Raw genomic sequence first — 17,245 nt, forward strand, 5'->3', positions numbered from 1 at the left:
TGCATTAACTAAAAAATTAATATCATTTTCTATTGCATCATCCACTTAACTGAGTTTGCTCATATGTCTCTGATATCCCCTGTCCATTTTCTGTAGTCTTGACTAACCTAAATACATTACTAGATCCCACTACATGTCTAACCTAAATTGGTTACTAGATCCCACTACATGATAATTTTGTGGGCTTCCTACCTCATTTATTACTATTTTTTTCATTCAATTTATCAAGAATAAATTCAGTATTCTCTTGCTCCCAGGTTACATTTTATACACTTTCACCCAAACCAATATTTAGCTCACTAGATTGCTACTTAAAAAAAAAAAACAAAACAGCACAGAACAACAACAACAACAACAACAAAAACAACCAACCAAACAAACAAGAAAACCCACATTGTATTGTTCCATAACTCTGGAATGTACTATTGTCCTTTAATACAACAATACCGAATTATGAAAATTAGAGACCACTCACCTCAAACTGAGATCACAAGATCTGAAAGCATTAGCAGACCTTTCTTGTGATGTGATCCCAGTCTGCAGTACATGTGTTAAATAAATGTTGATCACCAGAACCTTACATCGCAAAGTGTACTTATTTGGGTATTTTGTAGAAAGACTGTATTTATACGCACACTCAGTGTTGGTATTTCACTTTTATCAACTTATATGGTGGCTCTTAAATTTGACTTTGACTCTTAAACATGTGCCAAGCTCATCTCAGGGTTCACACTAATGAATTCATAGATATTGGATGCCATTTCTGAAGAACTATCCTTTAAAGGAGAAGAATAGTCTTTTTGATAATTCTAGAATGGCCACGCTCAATGTTAGGATCCAGGCTGGCTAGAGGGCTTGACCAAAATTTTTCTACTGCAGCAGCATTAGGTTCAGGAGGAGCTTGCCCACCATCTGGAACTGTTTCATTTTTACTGAGCATTTTTTACTGAAGCACTAAGATTACCTTATCTCTGTCTATTACCTCTGTGCGACGCATGTATGTGTGTTTCAATAAGATTATCGTTTAGTCATATTACTGCATTCACATAATTGCATCAATCAAGTGAGCATTTAGGACATACAGTTCCTTGGCATTTGATCAATTTCCTGAAAAGATAGTAAGATCTTTGATCTCAGTCCTAAAGAAGGTCACTGGAGAGTGATCACAAAGATGCTGAACACAGATTTCAGTGGACCTGATGAGCAGGATATCTCAAAAACAACTGCTTAGGTGAAGAGTTCAGCTAATCCTCCTGGGAGGTATGGAGACCCTACAGCTGCCCTTGCAGTTAATGGGAGCTGAGGGTGTTTTGTATTTTGCATAACTCAGCTATAATTGCATTACACTTAACTGCATAATCTCAAGAATAAGAGAACGTCTGTCACCAGTAACAGCAAACACCATCTGGGTTTGTATCACTATATTCCTACAAACTTGAACAAATGAAGCTCAAGTGACGCTGGGCACTACTTCAAAGAAAAAATATATATACATACACATTTACACTTGTTACTTTGCCCTTTTTCACATTCTGAACAACTATAATGAAAGAATTTGCCTACAAAAGTTTTCATAAGAATAATTTGCTATTTTTGTTATCTCAGCTATCCTTTCAGAATTATATCATTTTTCTCTAACCAGATCATGGAGTATATCCAAATTGGTTATGAAGTAATTCGCCTCCTGACCTTAGCCAGTAGCCTGTTTATTTTTCTGTTTTTAAAGATAATATCAAGCACTCTTCTTAATCTTTTCAGCTTCTGTCCCAAAGAAGAATGGTTGCTCCAGCCTTCTGCTTTTCATTGCTGGTGTGTAAAACAAATGAGCTGCAAAAGCAGCACAGTATCGGGCCAAAAATCTTTCCTGTCAGAGTAAGCTAGATCTCTGGAACTTCACTGAAAGAAATTCAGTTGAGCTGGTTTGAACACTTTGTACTGCTCATAATTCATAGTGGCTTCTTATTCATATTTTAATGCCTGGAGGAAAATAAAATTATACGTTCACTGCACCATGGATACAATTTTTAAAGATCTTCAGAGCACCTGACTAGATAATTTTTCTTATGACTTCTAATTAAGAATGTTCCTTCTGTCACTGGTCTAGATAGATAGGAGAATACATGCCCCCGTCTAAAGTAGGAAATGGCTCTTCAGAAAGCTTTGGGAAATTCATTAATTAACCACAATGTACTCTGAAGGCAGTTAACCACAGCAATTGATGCTATGCTTTCCAAATTTAGCCGTTAAGAGATTGATGTGCTCTGTGTGTTCCCCCAAAAGAATACCCAGCTTGAAAATCAAACTTGGGAACTAGCTGTAGAAAAGGATGCTAAAGTAGGCCAAATGAACCAAATATAAACACAGCTCTGAGAACTAAGAGGAAATCAGTGAATAACTATAACAGCTTACATAAATCGATGGAAACAAAAATATGTTTATTTGGAATCTTGGAATTCAGAAGCAATTTATATCTAGTGCTGGGCTGAACTTTATAATTGATATTTTAAAATGCTCATCATTTTATATATAACTTGTACATTTTATTTATGAAAAAATCTGTTTCCCAAAAAGTGTACAGAGGCAAGTTTTGTAGGTAGCCTTTTGTACTTCTTTGACCAATCCCAACCATGCACATACACTTTTAGAGATACTTTCCATGAACAAAGCATCTTTGAAAGGCCTACACATTCGCAGATAAAGTTGCAGCTTTAAAATGCCTAGCAGTTCTAAAGCCCCCAAATGTCTTCACGCAGACAGCTAACTCCGCACTTGTATCTCTATTCTAACCATAAAACTGAGCACTGACCTCCCAAGGGAATGCTTAACATTCTTATATGTCTTACAATAGCATTTGAGGACCCGAATGACATGCTTCCTTTATATTGGGAACTGTGCAATATCTGTGATAGGAAGCTGCCTTGTAAATTAGTTCCTAGGGGACAGACTAAAGGCAGAAGAAGAAATAAGCTCATAGAGAAGAAATGTTAAGAAATCATCTCTATTGACTTTCAGTTCGCGGCATTACACAACAGAATATGCTGACTCTTAAAACATCATATAAACTGTAACTACTTGTGAAGTGTCATCCTTTAAAGCTCTCTACTAAGTCACTAAAATAAAGATTATTGTCTCTTTGGCAATGCAAAATAAGGATGTGCAAAAGTTCCCCAAAAGCACGCTTGGAATAAAGTCTCAAATACTTTGCTGCCAAGAGACCTAGCCTTCAAATACAGACACTGCAAGGTTTTCCTGGTTTTATCTGCTCTGCACACTGTGTGGTACAGCACAGACATAACTGAGCTAATTCCAACCGCCCCACCTCAGCTGCTGAAAGCAGAATCCTTGTTAGCGCTGGTATCAGTGCAAGCTTATTTATCTCACTCTTCCTTAGCCATGCTTATCTAGTACAATGCTTCTCTAAATGCTTTCTCAGCATTCAATTAAATTGTAAATTAAACAATTGTTCCTTTCTTTTCTGGCTATCCGTGGTTTCAGAGAAGCCTTATTTCTCAAACACAGACTACCATAAGGCCTTGGAAAAGACGACATAGGCAGATTCGTTGGATGAAAAGGTTTCTGTTATGATCACACTTCTAGATTGCCAACTCCTTAAATTTGTTGACATAATTTTACAGGTAGTTCTCCTTACTTAACAGATATTTCTAAGTAAATCTTAGCTTAAGTAAGAGTGGGTTGAGGTATTTTTTTTCTCTAACTGAATTACGTTTAGCACAAATTTCAGGAATGATTCTTTGTCTGGGACATGAAACAAGCCAGGAGAGGGCCTTATCTACAACGCTGCTTGTAATAACGCTTATTAACCACTTCACTGGTATTAAATGCTTCAGTTCAATCCACCACTTTCTGCTGTGAATTAGCTAGTCATTTTTCAGGGAAAATTTAATCTAAAGTAACTGTTCAGGACAAGGAAAACCATGCAACAAGCAAAGGCAGAACAAGATTTTTCCAGCAGGAATACGACCTGCCATACTGTGAACAGCCCTTAAGACACCGAAGGAAGGAGTAATAATGTAATCTGATCCATTTTGTTCTCTGATATAGTATTAGTAGAGCTTGCCACCCTCCCTTTGTAAGGGCAGAAATCTATTTGACATACCAGGTGGCCAGTTTCTCCCAAGAGACTACCACTTTGGCAAAAGTCTGACCATTATTATTTCCCAGCAACTTCCCATAATCTTAACCATGGATTAAGATTATTAAGTAATGGCAATTATTTTATTGGCTGGAGCGACACAACAAGGAGAAGCAATGCCTGCTGTGCCTTGCCAAGCATCAGGTAGTGAGCACTCCCCAGCACACCCCACTGCTGCACACTAACTACACTAACTGCTGCATACCATACCCTGCATCTGGGCTGCACTGAACTCCTGAGAGTGTTTCTTTCCCCCCAAAATGAGAAAAAATTCATTGAAATTTTTTTATGATGACGTTTCTGGAAATAATTATAGGTGGATTTTGCTTTTTTAACTTGTAATAGAAGACAAATTCCACTGTGACATTTTTATTCTTTCAGTGGTAAGAAGAATCTGAAGTTTCCTCAGTGTACTTCATGGTAGTGTGTGAAGACTAGCTATATATATGAGTATTTCCAGTCTTGTTGGATAAAAGATTTAAGCAGTGTTCGAGGGATCACATGCAACAGCATCCCCTCACAGGTAAAGCCTCTGTAGAGGAAAGAGAAGCCTCTGTTCTCCTGTGGTTTATAGCTCAAACCAACCCAAATCTTTTCTCTCTTTCTCTGATCTCTCTTGCACTCATTTACAGTAATCAGCTCAAAGTGTTATCTGGTGTCACCTACAGGAAATTAATATAGGAGACAAAACTCTTTCTTGTACAAGCTGTAGCTGAGCAGGAGACTTTTAGTTGTCCTGACCCGAAATGTGAAACCAAGCAATGCCTTCCTTCTTACTTCAGCAGCAGGAATGAACCTCATTTTTCCAGTTTGCTGTTTTCCAGATGATCCCTTAAAAGAGATAAATTGGCAACATTCTTCACTTTCGGTCCCTAACATATATTCATGTATCAAATGACTTAATTGTCAGTACATGGAATAATGATAATTAAAAATCAGAAACCAATGCTCTAGCTTAGAAGGCAAGTGAAATGTAGCCTGTGACTAAGTCAACCCCACACAGTGATAGTGGACCTTCTGGGCAAATTCAGTTAGGTCACAATGGCTGCATGCAGGCTGGTATGTTGAGCCTCTGTTCAGAGCACTACTCCACATGGGACTTCTGAATATATATTGTGAATTAACATCTTTCTACTCTGTTCAGTAATACTTTAACATGGTATTGCACAACTTATTTAAATGGTTTTACAAATGTTAGGGGACAATAACTCACAATGTTTTGAAAAGCAAGTATTTTACACCTGTTTTCCAGCTATAGCAAAGAGAATTCATTAAAGTAAATCCTTGCCCATGTTAGTTGCAAAATTATGAATTATTTTGGTCAGAGACTGTTCTTCAAATTTACAGAAAGAAAGAAATTAATAATTATGTATAACAAATAATCAGTTGTAACAACGATTAGTTATAATAACAAGGAATGGAAAAAAATAATCCTAGATTACAACAGCGGTAAAATGGAGAGGAGGAATTTTGACTCTCTGCTAGAAGAACCCACTAAAAGTTAGCCAATTAGACAAAAATTGCAAAAAACAGATGGAAGCGTATCTAAAGCCCTGCTTGTACATGGCAAGAAATCACGCTGTTGGCAGCCCTGTTGATGAAACTGAGAACTTGAGTCACTAAGACACTCAGTGTCTTTCTCTGATTCACAGCTCAGGATTCCCATCCATCTCTTCACAGGTATTTTATTTCAGGTCTCCACACCACAGCCATAGATTAATTTGTGAGCTGGAAACTCTCTTTTCCTGAGAGCAAGCCAATTCAAACAGCAGAGCCAGCCGAGCAGGAGCTGAGCCCCTCGCTTCGTACACATTTGGCTGTGCCCAAGCACTGCCTCATGCTGTTGGGACAGATCACAGCACCAGATCCCACCACTGTTCTCTCACTTCATCCCACATGTGCATGGCAAAGCACACTTAAGCCCTTAGATGAGCACTGGCTGCTGTGAAATTAGGAATTCAGGGTGAAGCACTGTGTGGTATGACCCAGCTGTCCCTCAGTTACAGCAGGGCTGACTGTGCTTGCACGCCTGTATCAAAAAGTAACAGCCACAAAATATCCTAGACTGTTTTTCCTCTCCAAACTGACTGCCTGTTGTTTCTTCTCAAAACATGAGTCCATCTGTGTCTTTCCAAGCTACGGACATGCAGAGACATCTGCGTCATTTTTTAAAAAGTGTGTGTGCTTGCTTCTCATGGAAAGCTGAAACTTGCCAAGAAATAATTGTCAAGACCCTTTATTGTTTTCTTTTTTTAACATCTTATTCCTGAGAAAAATGGCCTGAATCTCCTCTCTTTCCCAATGTACATCTGAATCAAGCTCATAGAGCTATGGAAAATTAGGTACTTAACAAGAACAAATATTCTTTGATCCAGAAAGCATTTATTTAGTTAATTTTATCATGTAGAGGACCTATGTCTACGCTAAGCTCTTAGTGGATGCCACTGTGGGGTAACAAAAGTTCTCAGGGTTGCTATAGCTCACACAGTGTATTATTCACTCAGACATATTCAGACTGATGGACAGTACTAAGAATTTCCATGACAGAACTGGAAGCAGAGCCAAGACCACACAAAGACCTCCAAGATCATCCAGTCCACCATCCACCAATATTTCCCACTAAACCATGTCCCTCAGTACAACATCTAGACATTTCTTGAACATCTCCAGGGACGGTGACTCCACCACCTCCCTGGGCAGCATGTGTCAGTGCCTGACCACTGTTTCTGATAATATGTTTCCTAACATCCAACCTGAACCTCTCCTGGTGAAACTTGAGGCCATTCCCTCTAGTCCTATCACTAGGTACATGGGAGAAGAGGCCAACTCTCATTTTGCTATAACCTCCTTTCAGGCAGTTGTAGAGAGATATTAAGGTCTCCCCATGAGCCTCCTCTTCTCCAGACTAAACAATCTCCTTTTATCCTTATTACAATTAATGGAATGTATTTCAGGGCAACCAACAGTAAACTGAAAATATTTTGCTCCTACTCTGCAAAAGATGTGGAGACTTTCCTGGGGAAAACCTATAGTGATAACACCATTCATTAAAAATATAAGATCTTCTATGCAATGCTGTTTACAGTTTATCCTTTCTGTGGGAGGAAGGACATTATTGTGGCAGTCAGGATTATAAGTTCTGGAAAGAAATGTAAGCCTTATATCCAAATATTTCAGGTGCATTCTTAAAATGCAGCAGTAATTCTTCATTATCCTTTTTTTCTTAGGAGATTGCACTTGAAAGCTGCAGCTTATCCTTAACTAGGAAAAGTAGTTTACTCAGAGGCAAGGGAACTTTAATGTGAAATGTTCAAAATGAATGAGATGACAACAAAAAGTAAAGAAAATTTAAATATTTTTGCTTTTCAAGACACATATTTAAAACCTGATTTACATTTCCTGTGGTAAGAACTTCTGGCAAAGTACCTGAAAATACATACTTATGGGAATACAGAAAAATTTCATAAATATTGGTATTTATCTTCAAAAAATTCCAGATCAATAATTGAAAACACAGTTTTATTCATCAAATGCAAATCTATAGAATCTTAGTTACTCATGGCGTTACTTTGCAATCTGGAAGTAGTACAGAGGGCTTTCTGGGTGAAAGAAGTCATCTTCCTGTAAGAACGTCCTCGGTGTTTGGAAGGCTTCTGTCTTAAAAGTGTGTTATGAAAGTACTAGAAAGTTAGAGGAAGTGTTGGATATTTCACAGCACTACCAGCATTTTTCTCCCAGACACTATTACCCTGTGGGAGTCATATGAACTTTCTTTGTAGACCACAATTTCTGCTTCAGAATGGCTCAGACTGTACTGAGCTGCAGGTATTTTGAAAACAAAATTAAGTTTCCATACAAGGTTAAAAATATTCTCTAAGCCTTCTCCCACATCAGAATGCAGGAGCTGAATACTACTAAGCTATCAATACAGTCAGTATATTTTTCAGGAACAAAATATAAACATTGAGTTAGAACACTTAATATAGGTTTGCTAAGTACTTTTGCTTCCTTTCTTGGTCATGGTTTTGAGAAACTGTTTGTTTAAATGTGGAATAAAATGAATGGGTTTCCCAGACTTCTCTCCTTTGCCAGCAAATATAGTGCTCACCGTATATTACATAACATACAATGAAAAGGAAAATGAAAAAAAGATCTTCTTATTAAAACACTTGCTGTCAGTAGTCCATTTGTTGTTGTGGGTTGTTTTTTTGTTGTTGTTGTTGTTTTTTGTTGGGTTTTTTTTTGTATCTTTTTCATATAAATGTGCACCTAGGACCACCTCAGTTTACACTGACATCCAAAGGGACAGGTTTGGTCCTTAGGAATAATGGGGAAAGTCTATGGTCTAAAATCTGTAATTCCAGTAGCTTTCCTACCAATTCTAACAAATTCTGGCAATGACTGGGCAGGTAGTTCTGTGCAACTGCCCTAAAGGGAAAAACTCTTAATATGGAGGCTTAGTCAACCACAGTAAATGCACAGTACTTAGACCAGAAGAATGCTATTCCAGCCTCACACCCCAAATTGTTTGCTAAGGTGGCCAGCTGCAGCAATGTATGAAAAAATCAGAGGCTGCAGAGCAGCCAAACATCATGCACAAGTTAAGACAAAAATAATGGGAGAGCACACACTTAAGTAAAATTGCAAGTGCTGTCTCAAGCATTCTTCTTTCAAGGAAACTTTCTAGCTAGCAGGAACGAAGCCCACCACCCATCTGGAGGCTGTTCAGCAGTGTACAAGAAGTGAGATTTTTTTTATTCCAATTGCTTTCCAGTAGACTGTGTTAACATAAGAAAGTCATTACTACTTTCATTACTGGCAAAACTGCAGTGTCCTAAGGGAGCCAAGCGATGTGAACAGACTGAAACACTCTTCTAGGACACAGAAATCTATGTTGCTGTTTGGGCACACTAACAGTGCTCTTTGAAGAGCAAGACACGCAGCGTGCTCTGTGGATGGGAACCTCCCAGTGACAGAGCAGTGCCTTCCACAAACACTTCAAAACGCTTACATATAAAAGTAGAAAAGTCTTCTTTCCTTAATTTCTGGTATAAGTAACTTTGAGAAGGAATTTCAATTCAATATACATACATAATTTCCTTTCGAGTCCATGGAAATGGACCTTAGAGTCTGGTAAAGCTAACAGTAAGAAAAGTCCAGGTATTAACTTCATATCCCTTTTCAATGAATTTCTGTATCATCTGTGTGTGTCAAACATCTGTGAACAATTCTGCCAAAACTCTGGAAGCTGACTAGAAACTACCAAATGCAAGTGAAAGCATCTGTGTTCCACATAGCACAGCTGTCTGAACGCTGCTGCTCGCCTGTCTGCAGAGCACACGCCGTGCCAGCTGTTTGACAGGGTGAGTGGGAAGGGAGATCGATGAGGGGCTCTCTGAGAGAGGCCGTGGCACACTTCAAATGCATTTTTTTCCTTTCACTCCTCTGCTTGCATGTACTGCACATATTGCTTCAGTTATTTTACTTCTTTAATCTGATGAACATTAATAAAACAGTAAGCACTTCTCCCAGCACCAATTTTTAATAATTTCTTTAGACAATGAGTTGAAAGTCTGATACTGCGCCAGGGTCAGACAGCTCAGATTATGCAGCTGCGTTCCTGCAGTAGCACCCGAGGATTTATGTAGAAAGATCCTGTTCTACTCTGTAGTCAGTGAAAATCAACAAAGCCTGCAGTACAACCAGCTTTCCAGTGGTCAGTAATGTTCTGTACTGGAGGGAACATTGTTGTTAATTACACAAATGCTTTTACCTTTAATGGCTTTCTTTAAATTATTTCTTTTCATTGTTTGTGCTCAGCTTGGCAATCAATTTGCATGACTGAGGAATAAAATATTATATTTTTTCTCATTTTTGGAAAAAAAAACCAACAGATTAATCTGAACTCTAATTACCCTTTGTGTCAGTGATAAATAAAGTAAATATGAAGAAAAGCTTTTCTCATCACAATGAAGGCCTTTTTACCTGTGTTTACAGCTCTTTTCGCTCGAGCTTAATGTACATTTGTGTGGACAAAATTGGGTTGGCATTAGCAGTACACAGAGTGAATTTCAGGCCTGTAAGAGATTTGCTATCTGTGAATTAGATTCTTGATTAAATAAAACACATTTTGGCAGGCTCACAGTTGCTTTTTAAAGGTCAAGACATTCAAACAGAGAACAGAAACAACACTGTACAAAACACAAAGGCTCAGTCCATGTCCCAAGGACCTTTACAAAGAAGCACAGCTCTGTAAGCAATATATAAGTGAGATGAAAAGGACAGCAATAAATCAGAACCACTAGTGTACATGTTCAGACAATGATGGCTCACTATTGCTGTTAACTTGTATTTCTAAATGCTAGGAAATAAGTGTTTTCTGAGGAAGACTTGAATAGGAGAAGACATTGTACTTTTGCACTGGAGTTTAAGATATTTTCAAGCGCTGGCAATGATTAGAGCACAAACAAAATGTGGTAAGAACACCGGAGACACTAAAGTACTCTTAGTCTTGATCTGTAAGTTGGAAGGGCAATACACAGGGGTGCACTTCTTTGATTTCTTCCATAAAGAAACTAAAAATGGGAAGGAGAACAAAAGTTAGAATATCTGTTACTGCTTTTGAAGTAGTAGATAAAAAATGTTTAAGCTCAACCTTAGAAGAAGCAAAGAAGCAAAAGAGCAGGTAGATTCCAGTCTAAAGTGGGAGCACAGTTTGTTCTGAGAGCATCAGAACAAATGCTGCTGTGTTTTCTTTGTTTTTTTAGTTTTGTTTTTGTTTTTGTGACTGAATGACTTTTAATTGAATTATGCTAATACTCCAGACAGCAAAAAGCCTGCACAGGAGAGCCTTCACTGTACAAATACTGTCTGGGATGGTACAGACCTCCAGATGAAGCTCCAGCACAGGTACTCTGCAAGGCTCTCCTCTGTACAAGTGCTGTGGTCTCCTGAGACATTAACAGCGTGTCTCTTCAATTGCACACTTATTTTTTGAGATGCTCATGCACCTTTATCCTTCCATCGGCTTTGTCAGATGCAGGCTGGTGGGTTTGAAGGATTGTGGAGTTAAAGAGAGACACTTCTCTGTGTGACAAACTGAGAAACAATTTTCTCCTTTTTTCCTTTTTTTTTTTTGTAGCAAGTTTCAGAAATGATTGAATGTTACTATTCATGAGCTTGAGAAGCAGAGTAGTAAAAAAAAAAAAAAGAAAGAAACTCTATTTTTGAATGAGGGAGTTTGTTTCACACCCAGCTGTCTTAATGCTCTGGGATACTCTGAACAGCTTAACCCTTCAGGGACAACCACAGTAAGTAAGGAGTCTTAATAAGTGAAAACAACAGTATTATGCATGTTTTGGATCAATGCTCGGGGGGGTTGTATCTGTCTTAAAAATCTACATTCTACAAGCTTTTATGGCCGGAGAGCACTTGGGGGCATAGTAGCCTTTGCTTTCTACTTTACTGAATAGTTTAAAATCAAATTTCTTAATTTTCTTCCCTAAAAAGGAACAATAGCCATTATAGGATTCCAATTCCTGGTTTGTTTGTTTGCTGCCATTTGTATGTGCATATATATTTATACATATTGTTTACACATTTTCCATTCTTAATTTCTTGTACTGTAGCAATCGATAGAGATACAAGATTATAGCAATGACAAAATTTGTTTTACCTTAGGGAATCAGTCCATATAAAATGAACATCTTTCAACCTTAGTAAAATGCCAAATAATCTAGAAGACCTTCCACACAACTTTGAATTCTCTTATCTCACCAAAACTGCTTTTAAGTAGCAAAATAGGATGGTATTTTTATTCACAGACAGACTGAGATCAGGAAATTTAAGAGTCAGACACGAAGTAAATAAAAGGAATAGCTGTGATCTATCTCCTACAAACTAAAAAAAAAAAAAATCTTGCCTAAGACAGAAATGATGGAAGGATAAATTAATTAATTTCTGAAAGACGCTAAAATAGCAGACTGATAGAAGACATAAATTTATCAAAATACGTGTTTCGGTCATTTATTAATAACATGTTGAATTCCCATTACACTGAAAAAAACATGCAGTGGCATGATATAGTTCATTTGGGTCTACTGTAGCCTTTTTCCTGTAAATACAGACCTTGCTCCTGTCAATACTAATCTAATCGGCAGAGCTGTTTCCTTACAAGTCCTGTAAAGTCAGCTGTCAACACACAGAAAGCACTCTTCTACATCATTAATGAAGAAAAACAACATGACAGATACAGACCACGTACCACAGAAACACACACACACATCCTATCCTTCAGTCCATTTTGCACCTCTGTTCTCTGGCCTCCTGTGAAAAGGAGAAAAATTGCACAGTGGAAAGGCAAAAAATGTCTTCATTGCAGGGTGAGGTGATAGGGCAGGGCTGCAGCCTTTCCTCCCAGGCTGTCACGGGCTGTGCCGTGTTTCAGCTCTTTGAGAGTGCTTGCATCATGACTCGAGCAGTGAGAACACCACAGGAACTTCTGCTTCCACATAACCATTTTACTTGGGAAATGAATAAACCCAAAATAAATTAAATCAGCTCAAATAAAAATTAAATGTTTTTTTTTTCTCCAGGTCTCTGAAAAGAGACCAGACTGTGCAGACAGAGGGCCAGTCAGGCACAGCCTACAGCTCGCATGCAGCTGGCAGAAGGTTTCAGCTCATGAAGAGCCTCCTTAATGTTCCTGCCTGGAACAAGCAGCTCAGCAGAATTGTATGCTTATTTCTGTATTACTGTCCCCATCTACCTAACAATTTCTGGCTCGCACAATCTGATTCCCCTGTCTAAAATCTACACCAAAGGCCTAAAAGTGGGGCAGCAAAGGTACCTCCTCTATTGGGCAGGAGACTCTTTATTTTCCAGAGATGAAAGCCACAGTTCACATCTTCATATGCTACCAAAGTGAATGCAGGCTGACATGTTTGAAGTGAGACAAAGTCATGTCTGCCACTTTGCCCCAAGAATACTGTAGATATGGTTCTTCCCCACTCCTAGGAGGTGGCAGAGGCTATCAGAGGCAGCTGGGTAACCCCTGGCTGTAAGGAAGCACAGAGAGATTAAAAATCACCTCCCCAGTGGTCTAGAATGATAAACACTATACTAAAAGAAAGTGACTCATCCAGCATGATTTTAGCTATGACAAAAACTTTCTCTGTACTCTAAGTCAAATCACATAATCTTTCCACTTAGTCATAGCCATCTGTAGTACATGACCAGTGACAACTGGTCTTCACGGATGTAATGGGAGGATGCTGATTAATAAAAAAGCTTTCAAGAGATACAAATTTTATTTGGGTTCCAACAAAAAAGGTTTTATTCTGTCATTTGTGTTGGTTTTACAGCACCACGTGAAGGAATGATAATTCTAAATGCTGCAGAACCACATGGCCAGAGAAAGCCTCTGCCTCAAAACAGTGTGATTAAATGTAAGTAGCAATTTGAGAAAAAGAGCATCAGGCATGAGAAGGTGTGTAGCCATGACAGTGTGGATCTTGTTGCCCTTAGATCACTTGCTATTTTCCTGAGAAATACAGTCACATCTTCAGAAGCCATGGTGGTGATGATCCCAAGGTATTTGATGGGAGAATCTGAAAATCTATTTTACTGTCTTGATCTAAAACTGTTTTCTTCTACTTACTATACAGAAACAGATTAGTTAGTATCAAATGGTTTTGAAGGCTCCAGATCCTCAGGTCAGCCAAAGCTTTTAAAAAAAAAAGAAATGAGGCAGCATGAGCAGCCATTGGGGGAACACCTCTTCATCAGATAGCAGCTGATTTGAGTTCAGCAATGTTACACTGTGAATAGACTCATTCAAATTCCTTTGGCTGAACAAATGTCTACACCACAGTTGTCTTGAGGGATGGGCATGAAAGCTGAAGCAGAAAATGTAAGGATCCCGACTATGCCAGACCCCTCCAAAAAAAAAAACAAAAACAAAACAAAAAAAACCACCTTCCCTCTTACACATTTCCCTCACTTGTTCAGAACTGTGAATGCTTTGTGGTTGTACCCTTAGGTTATAATGTTGATGTTATGTGTAAGTAATCTCTCTATTCATCTTGTTTACTGTTTAATTTTTGTTGAACTTTCATAATCACAGATTAACACTATTTAATTACCAGAATTTGTCTACACATTCCTAAAATGCCTTGAAAACAATTTTTACGCCCACTGCATAATACTTCAGTGATATATTCTGTGCTTACTTGTAGGCTTAATATTGGACTGGGTCCAAACCTCTATTCCCCTCACCCTTCCATAAAAAAAGAAAAAAACAGTGAATATTTGATGATGTACCCACCCAAGCAAAAGATATATGTTGTACAGCTTCCAGTACAAAGAAGTTTGACTCCAATTGTGTTCTTTAGAAAGTGTAGCAATGACTTTTATTCATAATTATTTTTCTAGAATCAGTGATGCATACAGAATACCAATGAAGTTTGTTCTCATCACTAAATCAGACCACTGTTACAGCATGTTTACTCATAGTGAGTTAAAAAGAGTTAATTTATTCAGTTATTCACCTCATCTTTCAAAAATGTCCTCCACATAGATCACAAGGAAATGTAAAGCAGTTTAATTACTTTGGGATCTGGACAAGATCAAGTCTGCTATTACTTTAAATAAATAATGTCATTGAAAGAGTTTTAGATTCATAAAATGCTCTAAAACTTTGGCACTAGCCAAATTTATTACTTATTCCTATTTGTATTGAGACTTCATTGTGATACAAATTTTCTGGGCACCTTAGGGTACAGCAGATACTTCTCAGAGTTTCTGACTAACTGCATTTTCCCTCTTTACGGTAGGATAAAGCCATGAAGTAACAGTGTAAACACATTTTTTTGTGCTATGTGTTCTGGACTATGAAGATTTCATATTGATAGTAATAAATAGAAAGGCTGATCAGCTCTGTGTCAGTAAAGTATTCAGATGTTCGCTACAAAGATTCCAAAATACCAGGAAGTAAAATAATACCTGTCTAACAGCCCTAATACCTCAGTAAGATAAAATTTAAAAGAACCAAACTATGAAAAGCATGTCTTGAAATCCCAGGAGAGTTCCTGAAGACAGAAGAGAAGCAAGCATTGTTCCATTATTTAATAAGGAAATTGTAGATCATTTTGTCCGACATCAATGTCAGGAAAACTGATGGAAAGGCTGGTACAGGAAACAATCAGTGTACAATTAAAGGATGATAGTACAATTAACACCAGTCAACACAGTTAGATAGAAAATAGATTTTGTCAGAAAAAAACCCTTCCTGTTTTCCCATGAGATTATGTACGTTTGATAAAGTAAACATCTGCAGATTTCTGTAGGTCTTCGGCTCACAATTTTATGAAAAATTTGGTAAAAAACAAAAGCAAAACAAAAGAAAACAACAATGTATACCATCAGTGTGGTCCATACTAAGTGGACCCACACCATACTGAATGATCTAAATAAAAATAGAAAATTATTGCTGGAAAAAGTTGCAAATAACAACAAAATTATAGATTGATAAATAATGGGAAGGGCAGGCAATTTAATATAGACCAAATTCACTTAGTAAGGTCTGGACTATATTGTTAAAATATAAAACACTGGAGACAAAGCTGTTAATCAAAGAACAAAGAACTGAATTCTTACAACCAAGAAGGAACAAGGTATTTAGAAGAGCAGTGACTCTGAAAAGAAAGAAACAGCAATACCAGATCCAAGTAAACGCGCATTCTCAAAGCAAAGTGTAGGCAACAGGAAAAAGTTACTCTTATTGGATGTGATGGGGGATAGCTGGCAGGAGTTGCTGGTACTATTAACCCTGTCTGTGATTTCAGAGAGATCATTACTTTGAAAATGTGCCAAAGACAACATACCCAGAAAAGCTAGGACTTCTGTTGAGATAGATTCTGCTAATAAAAGGTGCTGATAGGGAGACTTCAGAAACTCCTTGTGAGAAGTTTAACAGAGAATTATGGTCTATGAACATATAAATGGTATAGTAGACAGCTTTCTAATCTACTGGAAGAAAACAATAAAACAGTAGGATCCATACACGATACTGAAGACAGATAAATGCAATGCAAAATGCTAGAAACATCTATTGGCAAGGAAAATTAACTGTGTGAACAACATACTTGGGGATGTGCTGGATTCAAGACCCTATATAAAAACAGTAGACTTTCTAAAACCTTGCATTAATGCTGAATTGCTGAGTGAGATTCTGTGACCTGTTATGAGGAAAACATGAGGAGATCACCATCAGATTAACACATTTAACACCACATTGGAGGTACTTCTTGCTTTCCTCAAGATTATTCCCCTGTGCTCCAATTCTGCCATGCTATGCTACACAAATATTCATCAAGCTGTGCAAACTGCTGTCTACTATGCCAGGGTTGATCAGACCCTCAACAGATTTTGATATGTATCCTGCTCTCTTCTGCAGATACAGAATTTATCTGCTGCAAAGCCTCAAGTGAAGTAGCATTATGTTTAGAAAACATGGAAGAGAGAAATAGCATAGAACTTCATACTGGTGGGAAAAATGCCTTTAGTTATACACTTGGCCAATTCTTTATAATTGTCAACTGAGTATACAAAGAGATCGAAGCTGCAAACAAAATTCAATTCTGGATCAACTGACATAGGTTAAAAGCATTCCAGTGCCCCAGCGGAGTTAGGATTCTCCTCCTTACACATACTTAAGCAACCACTATAATACTAGAGCAGCATGATCCCAATTGCAAGGATACATATTCAGGAAACAACTGACTAATCTTTGCTTTACTGAGTCCATCACCTTTTTCTTTCTTTTTCATGCTGAGGTCTCTTTCTCCAAGCAACCATAATTAGGGGAAAAAAGCCCCTTATGATTTGCCTTCATGATTATTTGTAAGGCCATGTACAATACAGATACTTAAATTCAAAATCACAAATACTAACAAAAGTACCAATAAAAACACTTGCTGATTGAAAATAACTAGCTAGCCAGTAGATGCTAAAAAGTTGTCTCAAAATTAGCAATGTGTCATGTCAGTTAAAAAAAAGAAAGAAAAAATAAAAATTGTTCCTTGTACACTGAGA

General features: G+C 37.7%; 1 protein-coding gene across 4 annotated transcripts in view; it reads right to left on the reverse strand.

The window, feature by feature from the left end:
• The window catches only part of LOC110398611 (skin secretory protein xP2-like), a 184,303-nt gene that overhangs the window by 85,841 nt on the left and 81,217 nt on the right, over nt 1–17,245 (reverse strand). The gene's annotated exons all lie outside the window — the stretch shown is intronic.

Source organism: Numida meleagris, chromosome 4 (assembly GCF_002078875.1).
Source record: "Numida meleagris isolate 19003 breed g44 Domestic line chromosome 4, NumMel1.0, whole genome shotgun sequence".
NCBI lineage: Eukaryota > Metazoa > Chordata > Aves > Galliformes > Numididae > Numida > Numida meleagris.